Genomic DNA, 20,277 nt, shown 5'->3' with positions numbered 1-20,277 from the left:
ATTTTAATTTAACATTGCATAATATTGTACATACATCTACATATTTTTTATATTTACATACATTTTATCTTTGACAATTAAATTTATTATTCATTATTATTTGAAGTAATTGGATTCTTTTTACAAAAAAATTTTCATTTCGAAAAAATTTAAAACAATTTTTCCGTTCATCAATTTTAAAGCCAATTGAAAAACGATATTAATACTCGGGTTGTATTTTGCCTTCCTCACTTCATATTCACTTTATTCTCTTTGCGTTTTTTTCGTCGCTCTTCTTTTTATTATTTTTCATTTTAAGTCATTTTGCACTACAAGGACGTTTTCTACGAAATTCGATATCCAACAAAAACAATGAAACACGGAGAGATTTTGTTTTTGCTTTTTTTTTTTTTTACAAAAATAAAAAAACAATAGAAGAGAGCGGAAAATAAAATAACAAAAAATTTTGATGAATTACTTTAAATAATTTAATTAAAATATAATGAAAACTGTTATTTTAAGTATGAAAAGAGGAGAAAGAGAGAAAGATAGAAAGAGAGAAGAAATAAAATAAAGAGATCTGAAAATACATTGTGTTTGTGTAGCTGTTTTTGATAAATAATAAGATATTTAACACTTTAAGCGAAGGAAAAAGAATAACTGGAGAGAGAGAGGGTGAGAGAGGATGAGAGAAAGAGACAAGATAACCGAGTAAAAATCTAATGTAACAATCCAATAAAAAATTATTTTTAATTTTTTTTTTTTAATTCTTTCTTTCTTTAAGAGACGATAATTATTTGCATGCGAACTTGTGAAATAAGAAGGAAAGGAGGGAGGGGAACTAAAACATAACGGAGATTTGCTTTTGTATTTGGATATTAGACATAGGAGATGAGGAGGAGAAGAGCAATGTTAAAATTAGTTTCTTCTTTTGTTTCAAATTTCAATTTAAAGCCTGTTGTTGATCCTTTTTGCATCTTATTCATTGTGCATTATATGAAAGGTATAATCAATTTATTATGACGTTTGTAATGGTTTTAAGAGAATGTTACCTGAACAAGTTTCTTCTGCTTTACTTTGAAAATAACTTGAAACTTTAATAAAAATGTGCATGGAAAAGATAGTTTTATAACGTTCGAATAAATTAATTGAGAGAGAGTGGAAGGAGATTATGTTTGTATTTATTATTTCTTTCATTTGCGAAAGATAAATGATAATTTTCGGTAAAAAGACCGAATTTCCGTGTAACAATAATTTGGTAATTAAGTTTTGTTTGTAGTCTAAAAACTCGGGACTGATTTTAGACTCTTTGATAAATTCTATTTATTTTATCTTAAAGTTAAAGTTAAATTTATAAATTAAACTTTGTACGAAAATAGCCTTAGTGTTATCAGAATTTTCGAAAGAGATTTGCTTTTAAATTATTATTGTTACTTTATTTTTGGGTTTTTAATTCAAAATAATTTGCAAGAATATAAAGGAGAGACAGAGAAACGAAAAATTATTATTATTATTTTCAATAAAATTTATGGATAAAATTACGGTAATACAAGCATTTTTAACATTTTTAACATTTCAACTCATCATCATTACCATCATCATCATTATCATCGTTATCATCAACAGTGTTATCATAAGTATCATTACGGATCATCGTCATCATTGTCAGTTATACGCTCACACTTAATACTTTGTAATAATTGATTTGATTTCATTTTTCATCTCTTTTATTTTCTCTGTTTCTTTCTTTCTGCACTTTGTTTTCTCTTTTTTTATTTTTCATTCTTGTTTTAACTTTAAATCGAAAATTTTTTTAAAAAAAATCAGAAAGTTTTGTATAAAGAAAACAAGAAAAAATTTTTACATTGTTAAAGAAAGGTTAAGAATGGTTCTTTAAAAAGATTAAAGTTCGTTCATCCATTAGAGTAATTTTTAAACTATGGTATCAAATCTATTGACCTGCAACTTTTTAAGTTTGTCAGTTAAAAATATTGTGTCTCGTTTAAAAAGATTGAAGAAAAAATATGGTTTTCTCCTTCTTTTTTTTTGATTCATTTCTTTAATTATTTTGATCAAAAAGATTTCAATATTTTTTTTGCTAACTTTTGTATTGTTATAGCTATTATTAAACAGAAAAATGATAAACAGTAATCTGACATTGAAAATTCAAAACAAAAAAAAAAACAATTTATAATTCGAATTTTATTCATCAATACGACAATTTGTGTTTCATACATGTTGCATTCATACTATTCTGTTTGATCATACTAATGTGATAATACAAATTTCTGTATGATGTTCGTTATATCGGTATACATGGTTTTAGTTGAAAAATTTTATAAGAAGAATAATATGTCAATACTATTTTGTAAAATCGGAAATTTACTATAAAATAAATAGCACTACCTGAAATAGGATGAAATGTTCTTGTATAATATTCTCAATACATATAGCCGTTAGACAAGTTAAACAAATCTGAGTTCTATTTTGTTCCATAAGTATGGAGATATGCTAATGAAGCGAAATAGAGTTTACACGATGTAATATTGATGTAGGTAATAATACAATTACGATAAATAATACAGTAATTAATTGTGAGCAATGTTAAATTAAAAATTTATGTTTGATTGGAAATGGTATGTTACAAGTTTTTCGCAAAATAAATTCAATTCGAAATGTGGTTGCATACATTAGCCTATCCATCGCATTAATATTGAACTAGCACAGTTTTTGCATAATTAATTGTAGTTGGATATTTATGTTTCACGAATATCAAACATTGTTATAATACTTAATTAAAATTTTGGTTCGATTGAATTGTTCGATGCAATTGCAATCATGTTAAATGTTTAAATTCTGTATATATTTTAAGACAATGTTGTTGCAACTGCATTCAGTTCATTATTGCTTTAGGAAACACAATTTAATAAAACAAAGTTCCCATATCAAACATTGTTAATTTTGTTTGATGAAAATTGACTGGCATTTTATTTTCGTGATTAAACTCCGATAAAACGAAAATTATCAAATCAAACTTTTATCATACATTTATCAAATCAAACGAAATGCACAAACAGTATTTGATGGTATGAAGTCTATTTAATATTTTAGTTGGATTGACATGTTTGATATCAGTTAAGAAGATGATTAACAAAAAAACCTTGCACTTAAAAGTTTAGTAATGTAGAATTGTGTATAGAGAAAATATTTTACAGTCAATTGTAACAAAAAATAAAATTTTACTTATTTAAATATTTAAAGAAAAAAAAAAACAAGAATTTTTTATCAAGATTTCCCATTAACAAAAAAAAAAAAATAAAAAAAGGAAAATCAAAATAATAGAGAACCTTTTTCCTATTTTTAAAACCAAAGAGAGAAAAAAATGAATCTCAATGATTGATTCGATTGAATTTGAATAATTTTTTTTTTTTTTGTGTAATTTTTTATTTTTGCTTATTGTTTAATTTGGTATAAAGAAATTTCCTTTTTTTTCTGTATATTTCTTGTATTCTTTTCTCTGTAGCTATTAATATTAATGTAATATGTTCCACAATGTACTCATACAATTGTTACAATCATACATATTTATTATCTTATACCGATAATATGATGTTCCAAGTATGCACAGGCTGTCTCGCTTTTGATTCAAGATTAATGGTAGTCATAGAAATTGTTTTTCAATATAATTGATATTTAAGGGAATTTTAAGGAAAATGAAGAAATCCGAATAATAAACTAAAATATTCTAAATTAAAAAAAATAAGTCAATAATTAAGTTTATAAATAAAATGAAGAGGCGGCGTATTTAAGAATTTGACGATATTTAATATATTAAGGTTGAGAATATTCTTTTTTTGCAGTTCTTACTCTAAAAATTCACTGAATACTGATATTACACTAAAATTTTTGTAAAATTTACCCACTTCAACGCACATTGTAATCCACTTTCATCTTGACTTATGATATGATTGACTGTAAACTTGCGGATTAATATGCGATTAAAACACATGATTTTTTAATGTATCAGAAGTATTTACAATATTTTTGTCTGTGCCACGATATTTTCCTAAATATTGCCAACATCCACACACTACCTATTTTTAGACAATAATTATTCGGCAATTGTTCTATTTATTCATTTCATTGCCTTCATATAATTCAGTTAATAAATTTTAATACACTCTGTATACTGAATTATTCACAAAATTATTTACATTTGCATAAATTAAGTATTCGAATTTTTTAACATAATATTTTATTAAATTTTAGAAAATATTTTGAATGAAAAATTTTTTTAAAAGTTTTATACTGCATTCTTATATTATTTTACTTAAGTTTATATTCAAGAATTCAAAGTATTCAAAGTGTGTACATACTTGAAATTGTTTGTAATGTTGGTAATTTAATAAGAATTACATAATTAAGTATATCAGAAGTAATTTTGTGTGTAATGTGAGATTTTACATAAAAGTATAAATTAATTTTTTTTTTTTAATTCACATATTGTAGATCTTCCATATTATTTAAAATAATAATATTGAAATTAAATAATAATTGTTATAAATTAATTTTCGTTTAAGATTAATTGCACAGATTGAATAAATTATTTTTGAACTGATGAAATTTTTGATAAGTACACATAATGTGATTTCGAATTTAATGAAAGTTAATTAATTTGAAATACATTAACAATTTATTGTTGCTGTTATATATAGGATAAAATATTTAATAAAATTTTTTTGGTTTTTAAAAATTCTTTAATGGTTAAAAGAATATTGCATACTTTTAGGCTCATTTTGCGTTACTGTTAAATAATTTGTTTATTATAATTATAATTATTTGAGAAACCATTAGTCATTATTAGACATTTTATAAGCAAACGCTTAAAAATTTGGATTGACAGGATGATATTATATGTTTTATCGGAATTGGGAGGTTTAACAAGAATTCAGTCAAGAGCAATGTATGCAGTAATAATGTATTAGTATGTTATTTAGTAGCAATGCATTACTATTTACTAAAAGCCAGAGATCTGGTGATTTTATTCAGAATTAAGATAATTACAGATAACATTGCACGAACGCGGCGCCGTGCCACTATTCGCAACGTTAAAATAGAATTTCAAAAGAAGAACAACGTTTCCAGTATATTAATTTAATTTGCCCAAAAAAGGGTTAATTTTTTTAATTTTAACATCTTTGTTATTAAAAATATTTTACTTTTATGGGTTTAAATGGTAGAAGAGCAAAAACAAGAAAAAAAAACCAACAACGAAAGCAATTTTCGTTATTCCCTTGAAAATGTAAATTTTTATTAGTCATAAGAGAATTTTCAATTTATCACTATAAAATCCGAAAAAAAAGTCGGCGGTTTTTAGTTTCATACACCATTTTTATACTTCAAATCATAAATAAATTTACAAGCCTATGTATGTATGTATGTATGTATGTACTCGTATATGAGTATATACATAGATAAAAATGTAATAAATTTTGTAAATTTGCTATATTATGAGAAATTTGTTTATGTATATGTTGTGGTTTGTGCGGTAAAATGAAATGCAGTTGGGTCTTATTAAAAACAAAGCACATAGAAAAAAAAAGCAAAAAAAATAACACAAAACACAAAATTACCAAATTATTCTTTTTCTCTGTTTAAATTTTTCTCTCCTTCTCTGTCTCTCTCATCTTTTTTCATCTTTAATGAAAATTCATTTGGGATTCATTTTGGAGAAAAAAAAAGTAAAAGTTTTTTTTACTTTCGTTTTTTTTTTCTATTTTAATTTTTGTTTTTTTTTTGCTTGTGTTTTGGTATTCTTTATAACACCAAAATTATTTTAGTTTTGGAAACTTATTTGAAATATATTAATTTTTTTTTATTAACTGTAAATAAAAGAATTTAAGATAAATTAGCAATTGACTTTGAAATGACATAGGAATTTCAAAAATATTAAAGTTATTTTTGCAATCTTTTTTGTCACCGAACTATTTACAAAATTTCCTGTACAGTACATTTAATCTTTTACACTCTTATGTTGTGATAATATAACAATTGAGTAAAAAGTATACAATAATAAATTGAATAGAATTGTGCGGAGCGATCCGCTCCAATCGATTCGAAAACCACATTTAAATGAGGCAATATTAGAACAAGAATGTTGTTCAAAGCATGCACCTATACCTCATAATATGAATAATCAACACTTATAATTTGAATATGAGAGTAGTGATAGTAATGTTAATAATGCTATGGTTGGGATGAATTGTAATTGAATATTTTTGGTCTGCTGCTCAGATTGCAATTTCAAAAATGACTATTGATTTAATTAATATCCAAAATGATAATCAGCGATTTATGCTGAAGACTAACTTATGTATAGGTTAGTCTCAACACTCTGAATACTTAACACATTAACTACGCAGTATAAGTAATTAGCACTGAAAATTCAATTCTGAAATTTGACATTGAGTGATATGTGAAGGCACATAATAGCATTTTTGACCAAAAACACCAAATTTTAAATTTTTAATAAAAGAAGCCCATAAAGTTTCTCTGATACTCTGCTATTCGATTTCATTCCCCCCAGATATACATATATTGTAGAAGTGTATCTACAATTTTTTAAAATTAGCCTATTTACTGTTATTTGATTAGAATTTTTTCTCTTTATCTTCTTATTTATTTATTTTAGAAAAAAAAAATGTAAATAGAGAACTAGAGAGAGTTACGATTATTCTTCAATTTCACTTTATTTTCTCACATTTCAAATTTCTCACAAATCAAAATTAATTTTTTTTTTATTCGTTTGAACGAATTATTAAAGGATATTATAAATTTGTCATTCCGTTTGTAACGCTAAGAAATAAATATTTATATCTATCTTATATGTTTTGACTATGTGTGTCCGTTTGTCCACTCCAGTGAGAGCAAAGAAACCTTTTGGGATAGGCTAATAATATTTTCAGCAATACTAAAATTGGTATCACAAAACCCGTACTTAATTTGATGTGAATCACAACACTGGCTCGAGTAGCTTCCATGCAACTTTAAAAATAATTTAATCATAATTTAGAAACAGTGAAGTTAAGAGTATATAAATAAATTTTTATTTTCTTACATTGACCGCCATACAGTTCGAATAATAATTTGGTCAGATCTAAGAAACTGTCAAACCTGCAATATTTAAACTTAGCATAAACGAGTATTGGGTTAGGACAATTATTCCAATAAATTTTTGTAATGCATAATTTGTAAGAGGTAGACCTATACAAATTACAATAAACACGCAAACTCACTGCCACCTAAGTTCACCAAGTTTAATAACAGGGTTTTGCTTTTCAAAAACATACGTACGGGTATCACCAAGTTGACATGGTCAACTCTATTTTTTCTTCTTGTGTGTATAAGTAAAATTCTAATGTTTCTTTTTTCTTATGGGGCAAGCAAATTTTTTTTTTTTTTAAGAAAAAACATTTTTTTTTTATTTATAGCACATAAAATTTTTTTTTCTCGATTTGTTTAATTTTATTCAATAAGTGTGCATTAAAGCAGTGATGTGAGTCAGTATATGAATGTGTTTATATGTAGGTGTATTTCGATATTACTCATTTTTTAAGATGAAATTAAATAAAGAGCAAAAATACAATTTAGATCCATTGACAGATTTATCGAAAACTAATGAAATGATGAAATATTGTCGATTTCAATTTAATTTTTATACAATAAAGAAAAAAAAAATTTAATGTAAGGCTTACATAATCTAATAAAATGTCATGCCGCATTGATAGATTCTCATAAAAGTCCACGAAAAGGACTTTGTCGGCTTTCGGACGATATTTGTTCTTCCACAAGGCAATATTTGATTACACTTATTTCAAGATCCTTTCGGAGTCTTTTTTTATATACATGCACCAAAAATGAACGATCCAAGACCTGAGAAATATCAATTCCAGAATTTGTTGCGATCTTCTCTTACAAATGCCTTCTTGAAAGCTTTTAGATTCTTCTGTAGTTATTCTAATTTTAAGTAGTATTTATAGTCGATGAGTTAGAGAAAACGTCCTGTACATATTAGACTCACATTGCCCCAACAAGGAAAATATCAAATCAATTAGAGAATTTCATTTACAAATATGAGCTTTCTTTCAGGAAAATACAACCATCGTTTTACGAAAAGTATAGCCTAGGGTAAAAATATAAGTACTTTTAAAACTTTGTGTGAATTCGGTATATTTCAGTGACCACTGGATACAATTAAATGTAATTACATTTAAAATTTTTACCAGATTTAATTTCTAGTTAAATTAACTTGAAGCTTTTAATGATAGCTGTCTGTCAGCTATCGTAATTAAGACTTATTTTATCACAATACCATAACGCATTTGAGAAAAATTCGGGATTCTCTCAAAGCTATAGTTATATAAACAATAACTGTCCTATTCTAATGGCCTATGTGAACCCTATACAATTGAATTTAAGAGGAAATTTAAATGAAAACAACAAAAATTGTTACAATTTCATTATTTGAATATAAATTTCTTTTGACAGGACATTTGAATAGATTCATCACTTAATTTTGTTTCAGAAAGAAAGAAAAACAGAAATAAATCCAAAAATTCTTTGACATTCCAGCGCCCTCTTTTCAACGAGAGAGACATTTTGATTTGATGACGTTATTAAATTAAACAATAATAAATAAAGAAAAAATAAACATTTTAAGATACAAACAGTCACAAAAAAAAAGCAAAATTTTATTTTAAAAGGGAATTTTTTAGTACCTACTTTAGGAACTTAAGAAATAAGAAAATAAGAAAAAAGTTTGCCAGTCGCAATTCCTCTTAGGCTGGGAAATAAGAAGATGGGGTGGATTTATTTTTCTTTAAAATTAACTTACTTCTATTTTTCATAATATGAAAATTGATTCAGTGAATTACGATTTATAGAAAAAAAACATTTGAATGAGAAGGGATGAAATTGAAAATTTGACAGGTTTCAGTTGTTACCAATAATTAATCATGCAAGATTTTTTCGTTTTTTTTATTTTTAAAGCGATTTTATTAATAAAATGCAAAAATTTTCTTTATACCAGACTATGACTGAAGTGCAATTACCCTATCCTGAGCAAAATTAATTATATTCCACTGTAAATTATTCTTAATCAAATTTAAATTGTGTAGGAGTCAATTCAATTCTAAATTTGGAATAGAAAATTTAAATTATTCAAGGTTTCCATACACAATCCCTTTTTAATTATTTGATCGAAATTAATTAAGAAAAATATTTGTTTTGATAAGATCTGAAATTGTCTTGATAAATGATATATTGTTTAATAATTTAATTTTATGGTATTTTGCATACTTACAGGGATATTTACTGTATGAACTTTCTTGCTTATTGTGTTATATAGAATCGTCTTATGCGTATGAATCATAAAAATTACAAAAGCTATTTTGTTATTAATATATTAAAATGGACGAGGCTATTATTACGCAAGTATGTCCGCTCTGCGGCTGACTTGTTTATGATATTTTTCGATAATATACCTACTTAAGGCTTGAAAATATCATAGAATTATTTTGAATTTCTGATGCCTTTTATTCTATTTGGAAATTTTAAAGCAGTGTGAGCTTTTTTAGCTTTTACAACTAAAGTAAGACAATCAAAATTTGTGAAACAAAATATTACTGTGCCCCGAAAAATATGCAATTTTTGAAAAATTAAATTAAGATATGAAAATTACAATATTAATCGTTTATTTTATTTAAAATGGAATGATACTTATGACGACTATACCTAATTTCGAAATTTGCTGCTAATTTGAAATCAGCTAGGTATGTTTAAATCAGCTAGAATCCGCAGCTCTTGTTTAACATGAATTAAGCAATTCATTTTGAAACAGAATTCAGTAATTCTCGTCTGATGTCAGCAATTTATTTTTTAACTTGCATGAATTTCTAAAGAATTTCAATATAAAATTTATTTTAAACAAAGAATTTTTTCTTCTACTTTCAGATTCAAGACAATTTGAATTTCGTCAAATTTATTGCCGTTATTGTAAGTTGATTTTTTAATTAAAAAAAAATGCTTATTCAATTACTTATACTCAATCTAACTAATAAATTTGTTATTACTTAAAATTCATCTATTTCCTAATTTATTGTGGGTTGTGTAGATAAGCACTAACCCCCTCGCCCCCCCCCCTCCATTTTTTTTTAAATATAAGCTTTATATTCAAAGAAAATCTAATGTAGTATTATTTTTTCCCCAAAATATATTAAAGATATAAAATATAAAACTTTAAAAGTTCATAAAAGAAAAACAATAAGAAAAAGACTTCGAAAAATTAAAAAGAAAAAAAAAATAAATTTGAATTTACCACGAAAATTCATTTACTTAAAATGAAAAGAAGAAAAACCAAAAAAAAAAAAAAATTTAAGTGAAAACATTCTACACCATTATTACCGTATCAAATAAATAAATCGTTTTATGTTCAAACAAAAAACAAAATAAGAAAAAACTTAAAAAAAAATACTGAATAGAACCAAGGGAACCAAACAACACTTTTCAAACATTAATGGGGGTCAAATAAATCAAAAACAAAAATATACTTACTTGGTTTTGTTGTTTTATTTCACCCTCATTCATAAACTGTTCACAATACGGGAGAATATTGGTTTACGGCAAGTGTTAGCTTGATTTTTTTTTTATAAAATTACAGTTCGAAAAAATACTTCTGAAAAAATGTAATGTGATAATTTTAAGCCAATTAAAAAAGTCATATATAATAGCATTTGAGGAAAACTTAAATGAGGTAAAAATGTGACCGAGTCACTGAGAAAAATAATTGCAAGTATGAAATGGTAGAACAGAATAAATACAGATAACTTGATTATTACAAAAAAAGAAGGAATATAAAAAAATAATAGTAGCGAAATTGGTCTACGCATACGCAAATATTTGAGTCGAATTTAATTCAATTTGTTGAGTAAAGATGAAGGCAATGCAGTTCCCTCACTATTTTAAACAAATTTACTATTAATGTGATCTAAAATATTAACGATGCCACCCATCATTTAGCCTGTAGGAGGCCTATCGGCATCCCTGCAACACACACTTGTCCCTTTAAATCCGTTGAATTTGCTTGAAAAGTCTCAGTAGATCACCCACAGGCGTCCCTGAGAATTCCTCCAATCCGTCGAACCGGTATCCTCCCAAAACGTGTTCCCTCCTCCGTATCAGAGAAAGGCACTCGCATAGCGTGTGATTGACATCCTTCACAACCCCAATGCCTTGGCGTCCCCAGTAAATATCCGAAGAGGAAATGCTGTTTTTCCCAGCAATTTCTGTCTTTCTTATCTTTCCCAATAAATACTGTCCCGTCAAAATGTCTACCGCAATACTAAGATTCTCCCTGCTCAGTGTCAGCAGTTCTCTCGTCCTTGCACCGCTCCTTTGTGGCCACATGACCCATGTCGTTGCACAAGTCCTCCCGCCATATCAAAGAAAGTTTTTCCTTCTTCTAGTTTCCTCATCTATAATCTTCAATACCCCTAAGTAGGGAAGCATCGATCAGTGCATTTCTGCAGTATCAGCCTCCGCCCCCCCATCTGGCCAATGTGTCGGAAATCTTTATAAACGAGCATTCCAAATTAAAATAAATTATTTGTAATAAAAAATTTGTTTTACAGGCTTCATATTATGAAATTTCTGTCTTATGAACAATATTTATGATATTTTGGGCTGTTTCTTATATAGAGATTTAAATGTAATTGGGCTCTAATCAACAACAAAATTACATTGATCATTGAAAACTAAATCTGGAGTAGTAGTCATAAGGATTGAACAATATCCTTTTGTTTTTTTTTTATTTTTTTTTTAATAATTTACTCACATATTCGCAATATGGTTTTTAAAGGAAGTAAAAAAGAAAAAACAAAAAATAAACTTGAAAGAAACAAAATATTTCCGTACTCTTTAAGAAGAAAGAAAGAAAACCAAAAGAAAAAAAACTTTTCATTCTTAGCATTTCTTTAAGTTATTCGAATATCCTTGCATTTTTTTTCCGAACAGGAAACTTCCTTTTAAATATTTCCTCATAAAAGAGTATGACTTACGTCGTATAGGGAATCGAAATAAAAAAAAAACAAGTCTATAAGAAAAATATGTTAACATTTTTACGTATTTGTGTTGTTTTATAATAAACTAAAACACTTAGCAGGGAGTCTTTATTTTGATTATAAAAATACACAAAATATAATTTATGTATTAAAAGTATATAAGGATATTACAATCACATCCACACCAACCGCCCACTATAGAATGGAAGCAGGTTGAAAAAAAATAAAAGAAATTTTTTCTAGGATTTATTGTTTTTTTTTTTTATAACTTTAAAATTAGATATTTAGATGCCAATTATTTTATTCTATGAGAAAGAACCCCACACGTGCGATTTTTTTTTGTAATATTCAAATAATTGAAAGTGTATTTGTTGTGCTATGTCCTTAGGAGAGAATAAGGAAAAAATAATTTCAATTAATTCCAGATCGAAAAAAATATATTTAGCTATACCTCCTATACTCTTCAATAATTGAATTTGAATTAAGTGGTTTTTAAGGTTATGAAAAATAAAGGAGATTGTGGAATTGAATTTAACAATAATCTTTATGAAATCTTGATTTTTAAACCGATACTTAAAATTTATAAAAAGAAAAAAATACTTAAAAGCTATAAAAAGAAATTCTGTGATAGCCGATCAAATAACTTCAACTACCATGGTCTGTAAGACTTGAGCTTGATTCAACAATTACCATAGAAAAGAGTGTGTTAAGCTGACTAGTTTATTAATTTGAGTATATCCTTAAAAGTATGTGTGCGGAGAATTTTTTAAGAATTAGAACTTGGAATAAAATTAAGAACTACCAATGTCGACTATAATGGTTTTTGTTTGTAATCACAGGTTTGATTTTTATAAACATCGTAGAGTGAAATTCAGTTGTCACATGACATTAGAATCAGGGTTAATAGTCGCCTTTTTCAGAAGGCGAGAATTGAATGTACAAAATATTAGTCAATGTTGATGTAACCAAATTCACTTTCAATATGGTCATTGGTCACCCTCTGGAATGCACTTTAGAATTTCAACGTTAAGTAAAATTTAAGAAATTGAGAATTCAGTAGATTGTTTTAATAAAGTAATGAGCTCGTTTTGTATCTAATTGTGTCACGAAGAAACGGAGAATAATTAAATATCTAAACCGGCTTCGGTTAAGACAGTCAAGCTTCATAACAAACTGTAATTAGTCTTACATTTATAAAGGGTGTTGATACATTTTTGCAGAGTCTTTGGACGGGAACCGTTTAAAGTCTCAGTGTATATGAAAATCCCTGTGCGGTGGGTGTGAAGGTTATCATATCTTCATTTTTTTTTCTTCAATTAGACGATTATTCTTTAAAGCCACAGGCGTGTAAGCCAATTGAATTTGAATTTCTGAATCGTATATAAACTTAATTTAGTTTTTGTCAGTTTTAGTTTTGTGTTAGTTAAGTAACCTTTTAATTACAATATTCTTATTTCAATATGTTACAATGCACTATATCAAAATTAAACCTAAATATTATTATTAATTAAACTTATGTCATAAAAAAAAAAAATTAAGTATGTTGTCATGAAATTCATTTTGGTTTTTACTTTACAACATAACCAAAAAAAAAACAAAATAAGAAATAATAAACTGAGGATTCAAAGTTAATTAAAACTGAAAGATACAAAGTTTATTTTTTGGTTTTCTTTCCTGCTTTTTAGTACAAGATTATTTTTAGGAAAACAGAAACTTTTTTTTTATTTCAGTAGATTTTTATTTTTTCTTTCATAAGGTTTTCTTTTCAAACGAAGAGTATGAAATCGGCAGAATGGATAAACTTTTATTTTATTTTCTTTGTCTTAAAATTTTGAGTTCCTGCTTATCTTATATTATTATAAAAATCCAAAATCCGCGTATAATGAAAATGAAATAAACATGTCCGCCCTAAAAAAAAACAACTGAAAATTAAAAGGAATAAATTTTTTTTTTGTTTTTGGTTCGTAATAAAATGGAAACCTTTAAATAAAACTGACTACTCAATCTAAGAAATACAAACAATAATTTCATTGTTAACCTCAATTCTTTTTAATATTTAAAGTTTTACACTTAATTTGTATTTTTCGGATATTTTCTAAATGAAAAGGAAAACAAAATAATTTTATTTTCGCATTTTTAATTAGTTCATACGCAAGTATTATGAAGTTTTTGTACTCTAAGTATTTAAGATTGGGTGTTGCAGTTATTACTAGACTTTTAGTTAGAATAACCTTTTTGATTATTTTGTTTTCGAAAATTACTTAATTCGAGAGAGTTGGATTATTTCTCTTAAAAATTTTGGAATAATATAGTAGCACAGAGATGACTTCGCGTAAATTCGGAGATCAAATTATAATTAATTGCAAGAAAGTTTATGGTACTCGTACCAACAAATTGTAATTTCTTCACATAGTTCCATAAAAGCAACTTATAGCGATTATCTATATATAAACGGCTCAATAGACTTGTATGAAATAAAGGTATGTTAGTTTAAAGATGACAGATGTTTAATTTGCCTATTGCAATATAGATGACAGGGCAAGCGTTGATATGATCCTAACTTTGGTTACAGTTGTAGAAAACCTTAAATCTATAAATCTTATTCTGAAATTCTTTTCGAATTATGGATTTAGTATACCGCTTCTCGAAATGAGTTCGCTAATGCAATAGCAAGTCACTTAAGTCGAATTCATTACGCCTTCATCATTCTGTAGATTGTCTATTGTCGTCATAAAGATGAAATTAAAAGACTTGGAGGATCGATTGAATACAGTATACACGGGTTATATACGGTAGTTAAATATAGTATTTAGTGCCGATTGGCGACGAGTCAAATTTTTCTTATGCTGCCAAGAAAAGTTTCTTAGAGTATAAATTTCGACAGAGTTACTTCGTATGGGTAGGGAAAGGGTCCAAGCATTTTCATTAGCGGATGCTGATTTTTAATTCCCAAGGAGGTTATTACAATATGTTAGGCTGCTAACAGTAGTATTAAAACTTAGGTAACAGCTTTCTAAGGATTAATCTACAATGTGTTTTTTAATTTACAATTAATTTTCTAAAAGGTTTAAGGTACTAAAGTAGGAAATGAGGCGAAATTTTTTAATATATTATTTTTAAAAAATCTACACTTAAGAGTAGGTGAATGAAAACTGCGAATGACTAGAATAATGTCTGGAATGACTAGAAAAAGGTTCAATTCTGGTTATTTTGATCTTTGTTTGAATAATATTGTGGTACCTACATTTTCTGCTGTACTTGACCCAGACATTTTTACTCTTATACTAATACACTCTAATCTCTACTAACTTTTCCCTATTGGCATGGCAACACTTTTCATATTATTTTTTACATGATATAAGAAAAAACCTATATCAGATTATCCGGTAGCCGAATAATCGTTAAGTTGTGATTAACGTGTGTTGTTCATCATATTTTATTCCTTTATTGAAATTGTATTGAAAGCTTTTTATTTAACTTTTTCTGCCTTTCTACTGTTGTTTTTTTTCTTTTTTTTTTTTGTGGGGATTTACTCTTTCCCTCCGGTATATAAAATTTTGTTTTTTTTTTATTCTCTTTTTTTACGATTATTTTCTAGGTCATCAAATTTATTTTTCACTGTTTTTCTTTTTTCTTTTTTTTGTTTTTGGTTAATGTTATGTTTGTTTCTCATCATGAAACTCTTATCTGAGCAAATTCAAAAAAATAAAAACAAAACTGAAAATCCTCAAAAACATACTGAAAACCTCAAACGCAAAAATCCATTGTATGTCAGTTAAGAATGTTGCTACTCTGTGAAAGGAGGAAGGACGCCAAATATTTTATTAAAAACAGCAAAAAAAAAAAAATTCATATTGTCCCATTCCGTGCTTTTGAGATTTTTAATACGCTTGAGATTTTCGATTAAAAGAACGCTTTCAGTTTTTTCCATTTTTATGTGATTAATAACGCTTTTGGCAAAAACAATATCTGAATAAATGGGTGGAAGTTGGAAGAGTTTTTTTTGGAGAAAAAAAGTGAGAGAAAGATATTATTAAAAATAATAACAAAAAAAAAAAAAAAAACAAAAGAGAAAACGTAATATGAGAGAAACTTTCACAATTCGCGAAATTTTCCATGTTTTTGTGATGGGGATTCGTTTTTTTTTCTCTGAGCAGTGGCGGCAGCAATGCAGCAATTAATCACTTTTTTTTATATTTTTTTTTTATTTTTCATGCGTATATATTTGTGGTTTTTTCTTAATATTTGTATTTTTCACCTTTTTTTTCTTTCTTGTTATTTCGCTCTCTCTCCTTCTCTCTAGAACGTAACATCTGTGATAAAAGATTATAGAGTTTTTTCTTTGTTTTCATATTCACTATTGCCTTGCTGATTGTGATGCTCTTATGAGTCATATGATGATTTTTTTATTTTGTGCCTCTCTTTAATGTGTACGTATATGTATGTTATGTAGGTGATGTATTTTTTTATTGAACATTATTAAGTATATTAAGTGTATAATGGTTTTTAGTGTTGTCGAGAAATCAGAATAATAAGTCCGATAATCTAATTCGGGAGATACGGGTTTATGCATACTAATTTAGGTATGTACATTCAATTACGAAAATTTGCGAAAACAAATATACAAAATTTCTAATTTTTTTCCAAAAATCTCAAGAAATACAATGAGTGCACAAACATAATAGAATAGAATTCTAAGCTCTAAACATGGTATGTTTTTCATATAGAAGATGTTGGGAGGATTTTGTTAATTTGAAAATCCAAATTATTGACAGTCGTTTTAAGACAAGCAATACTAGATTTGTGTACGTAAAGGATTGAATTTGTTCCACTATCATTTTATATTTAAAAACGGCAACACTATTAAAAATCATCCATAACAATAATATATCAACATTTTGTACTTATCACACAATATAAGATAAAAATTATGCGTCATATCAAATTGCTTTTGAACGCATGTCGAATTATTTCCCATTTTTATTCCCATTACAATATTCGATTAATTTTTAATATATAGATACTTACAATGTTGTTGATGTATGACTTCCTTTTTAAAGGTTATAAAAAAAGGTTTCGATTTTCGCACTTATAAAATAAAGTCTCGATAGAGATAAAGAAGAAGTTCATCAAAGAATATTCAACCACATATTTTATTGAATAAAAATTATGAATTTTTATTCTTTTAAGCATAATGCATAAATTATAAAGGATAGCTAGAGAGAAAGAAAATTTTTTCATAGTGGTTTCCCTAATTTACTATATAAAATATTTTGATATACGTTATCTACTCATAATTTCCATCAATATAATACTATATCTACCTATATAAGTAAATAATGTATGTGCTCAAATATACGAATAACCTAAATTACTCGTAATACTCATATGAACAATTATCTTTAGTTCAATCTAAGTTTAAATCACCTATGGCTATTAATAAATGCTCATATAATTCACTTTTTTTTTTTACTTTTGCGTTCAGATTGTAACGCGTTTTTATATAGTTTTCAAGATATTAACACTGACTGTTACATACTGTGATAATGTAATAATTTACGCCTAGAATAAGAGATTAATTTACTTTTTACAAGTTAATTTAAGTTTGATCTTTCTCTGTGTTGAATTGAAAAAATTTGGGTCATATTTAATTCATTTTTTTTTTGTGTTTCTCATACTCTCTACTCTTTTCGTTTACTAATAACTTTTTGTAACAGAATTTTAAATTCAATGAGAATTTCTTTCATTCCAATATGTTACGTTTTATGGTATAAAATTGATTGAACTTTTGGAAAAAAAAAGCAAGAGAAATGAAAAGAAAGGATTGCATTCTGTTTATTGTAAAATATTTCAAATACATATTGTTCTCTGCTATTTAATCTTAAAAAAAGTAAAAATCAAATGATTAATGATGAAATGCAAAAATTGTGTAGAAAATTTCGATGGGATTTATGGAAGTAATAGAATTTATAGGACATGCATAGTTGTTTAAATTTTTATGTAAAAGATGAAAAGCAAAGGGAAATTGTATTGCAAAATTAGAATATTGTTAATGACGTAAAATTGGAAGAAAGTTTTGCATTTTTCTGTTCCGACTATGACTCTTAATTACGCTTTGTATTTCCTTTTTAAATTTCGGTTCCAATACCTATAATACAATGAATCCGATTTGGTATGTAAATTTTAAATAATAGTACATTTCTCAAACTTTATGCTAGTACCTCGACCCTGTCATCGGTAATTGGGATACTTTCAAAGCTCGCATCCCTGAAAATTCCTGATTCGGTTGAGACTTCTAATATTAAGTTCTGAAAATATTTGAGGTAAATTGCCGCTCTGATCCAAGATCCTCGAATTTGATTTTTACATGTATATTTTAAAATAAAAATAAATCTTTTATTCAAATTTTTAATTAAGATCCCGACCTTGGCTTCGGTTATTGGGGAATTTTGAAAATTTGATTCGGAATTTCGACTTCTTGACTCCAACCTAAGCTCTACGATTCCGAATTCTTGAACCCGTTTCTAAATTTTCAGATCAGATTCCAATTCTTTAGAATCTGGGTTCGGCTCTTAAATTTTGATTCTGATTCTAAAAATTTGACTCCCAATCTTCGAACTAAAAATTAAATTCAATTAAAATTATTGTTAATTTGTTATTAATCTTTAGAAAATAGAATTCTCTATCATATATGAATTGCTTTTAATAAAGAGAATGTTCGAAATTCATTCATTTATTAAAGTAAAATTGTGTAGGTGATGATGCCCTTTGATTTTTCTTTTATTATGGTTTGAATAATAAATTTTTCCATGAAACATTATGACTTATTGCACTTAATTTATTCATGTATAAAACGTGTATAATAATTATGCATCCTAAATTTTTGGTAATTTTAAATTCAAAAAGTGAATGCATTAATTTTCATTACCAAATTTTGAATTTGCCAAATAAAAAATTGTTTTTATCGAGTGCCTTTACAGTTTAGGATGAATAAAAAACAGAAATAAAAAAATATCAAACTTTTAGTTAAACCAAGCTAAAAATGGCAACTGAATTAAATGTTTTTCTAACTTGACAGCATCACCTTAATTATTATTACAATAGAATCAAAAAGGTAAGAGATTTTTCCACATTTTTCGACAATTTATTTAATTAATTTTTGTAAATAGTTTTAATTTTATAAAAAACTAAACTTTTTACCGAAAAATTTTTTAAAAAATTTGCTAAGTGATATGAAATTTGTTGAAAAATTTCAAGGAGAAAAAAATATTTCCGTAAATTATAGGGAAATTTAATGGGGAATGTTAAGAAAATTTCGTTTGTTAATCCTTAACTCCATATCGCTCTTTGTTTTAGTACACTGTACAAAAATTTAGGATTTAGGAGTTTAAAAATTTAAGATTGAAAAGAAAAGTGAAAAATTGCTAAGAAAAATAATGCAAATCCGATTAACAGAATGATTCCCAAAATTTGGTTTCGATTCCGACTATGACTCCGAATTCGGATTAATTTTCTATACATAAATTTTTTCAAATAAATTTTTTAAACTGCAATATTTAACTAGAATCAAGCAATTGAAAAAATTTTGAAATTTTGGCTTTGATTCCTAGAGCGTTATTTTAGGTATTCTAATTGAATCTTTTCTGGGTTCCGAAAAGAATTTTAGTAAATGGTTGACAAACTGATTGTGTTAATGATAAATTTTTCCAAAATTCTCATTGTATCGCCTTACAAAGTGGGATCTGCATTAGATTCGAGGTCCTTAAAGGCTGCATGGAGAGGTTAAGCCCCTTTATTCAGTCACAGCCAATTTCGCGACTTAAACATTGTAAAACCTCGACCCGAAAAACTTCACACTCCGCAGCTATCATGCAACGTGATTAAAATACCAAACCCAAAGTGTTCTGAATCTTAAATTCCAATTGAAATAATGTTTTTTTACCCCTCACATGCTTACATACTTATATTTTATGTTATTTTTCAATTTTCTCTTACTCATATGATTTCTTCAAACCACATTTTTGAATTGTTCATAACATTTTATAAACATAGGAGTATGTGTGACATGTATTAACAAAAATAAAAAAAATAATAGAAAAAAAAATTCAAATAATTTGCACGAATTAATTTTGAAATCGTCGCCATATTTTCTACCAATTTATCATCACTCATTTCAATAAAA

At 26.5% G+C, this 20,277-nt stretch overlaps 1 long non-coding RNA gene across 1 annotated transcript in view; it reads left to right on the top strand.

Annotated features, from left to right (window-relative positions):
* LOC129612830 (uncharacterized) overlaps positions 1–20,277 on the top strand; it is a 107,413-nt gene that overhangs the window by 68,096 nt on the left and 19,040 nt on the right. The window contains exon 2 of the long non-coding RNA XR_008697279.1: positions 9,991–10,032. This is a non-coding gene — a long non-coding RNA (uncharacterized LOC129612830). The remainder of the gene's footprint in view (positions 1–9,990; positions 10,033–20,277) is intronic.

Source organism: Condylostylus longicornis, unplaced genomic scaffold (genome assembly GCF_029603195.1).
Source record: "Condylostylus longicornis isolate FDR11 unplaced genomic scaffold, ASM2960319v2 ptg000077l, whole genome shotgun sequence".
Lineage (NCBI taxonomy): Eukaryota > Metazoa > Arthropoda > Insecta > Diptera > Dolichopodidae > Condylostylus > Condylostylus longicornis.
Note: the sequence above shows the minus strand (reverse complement) of the source record. Positions and strands in the feature narration are given on the sequence as shown.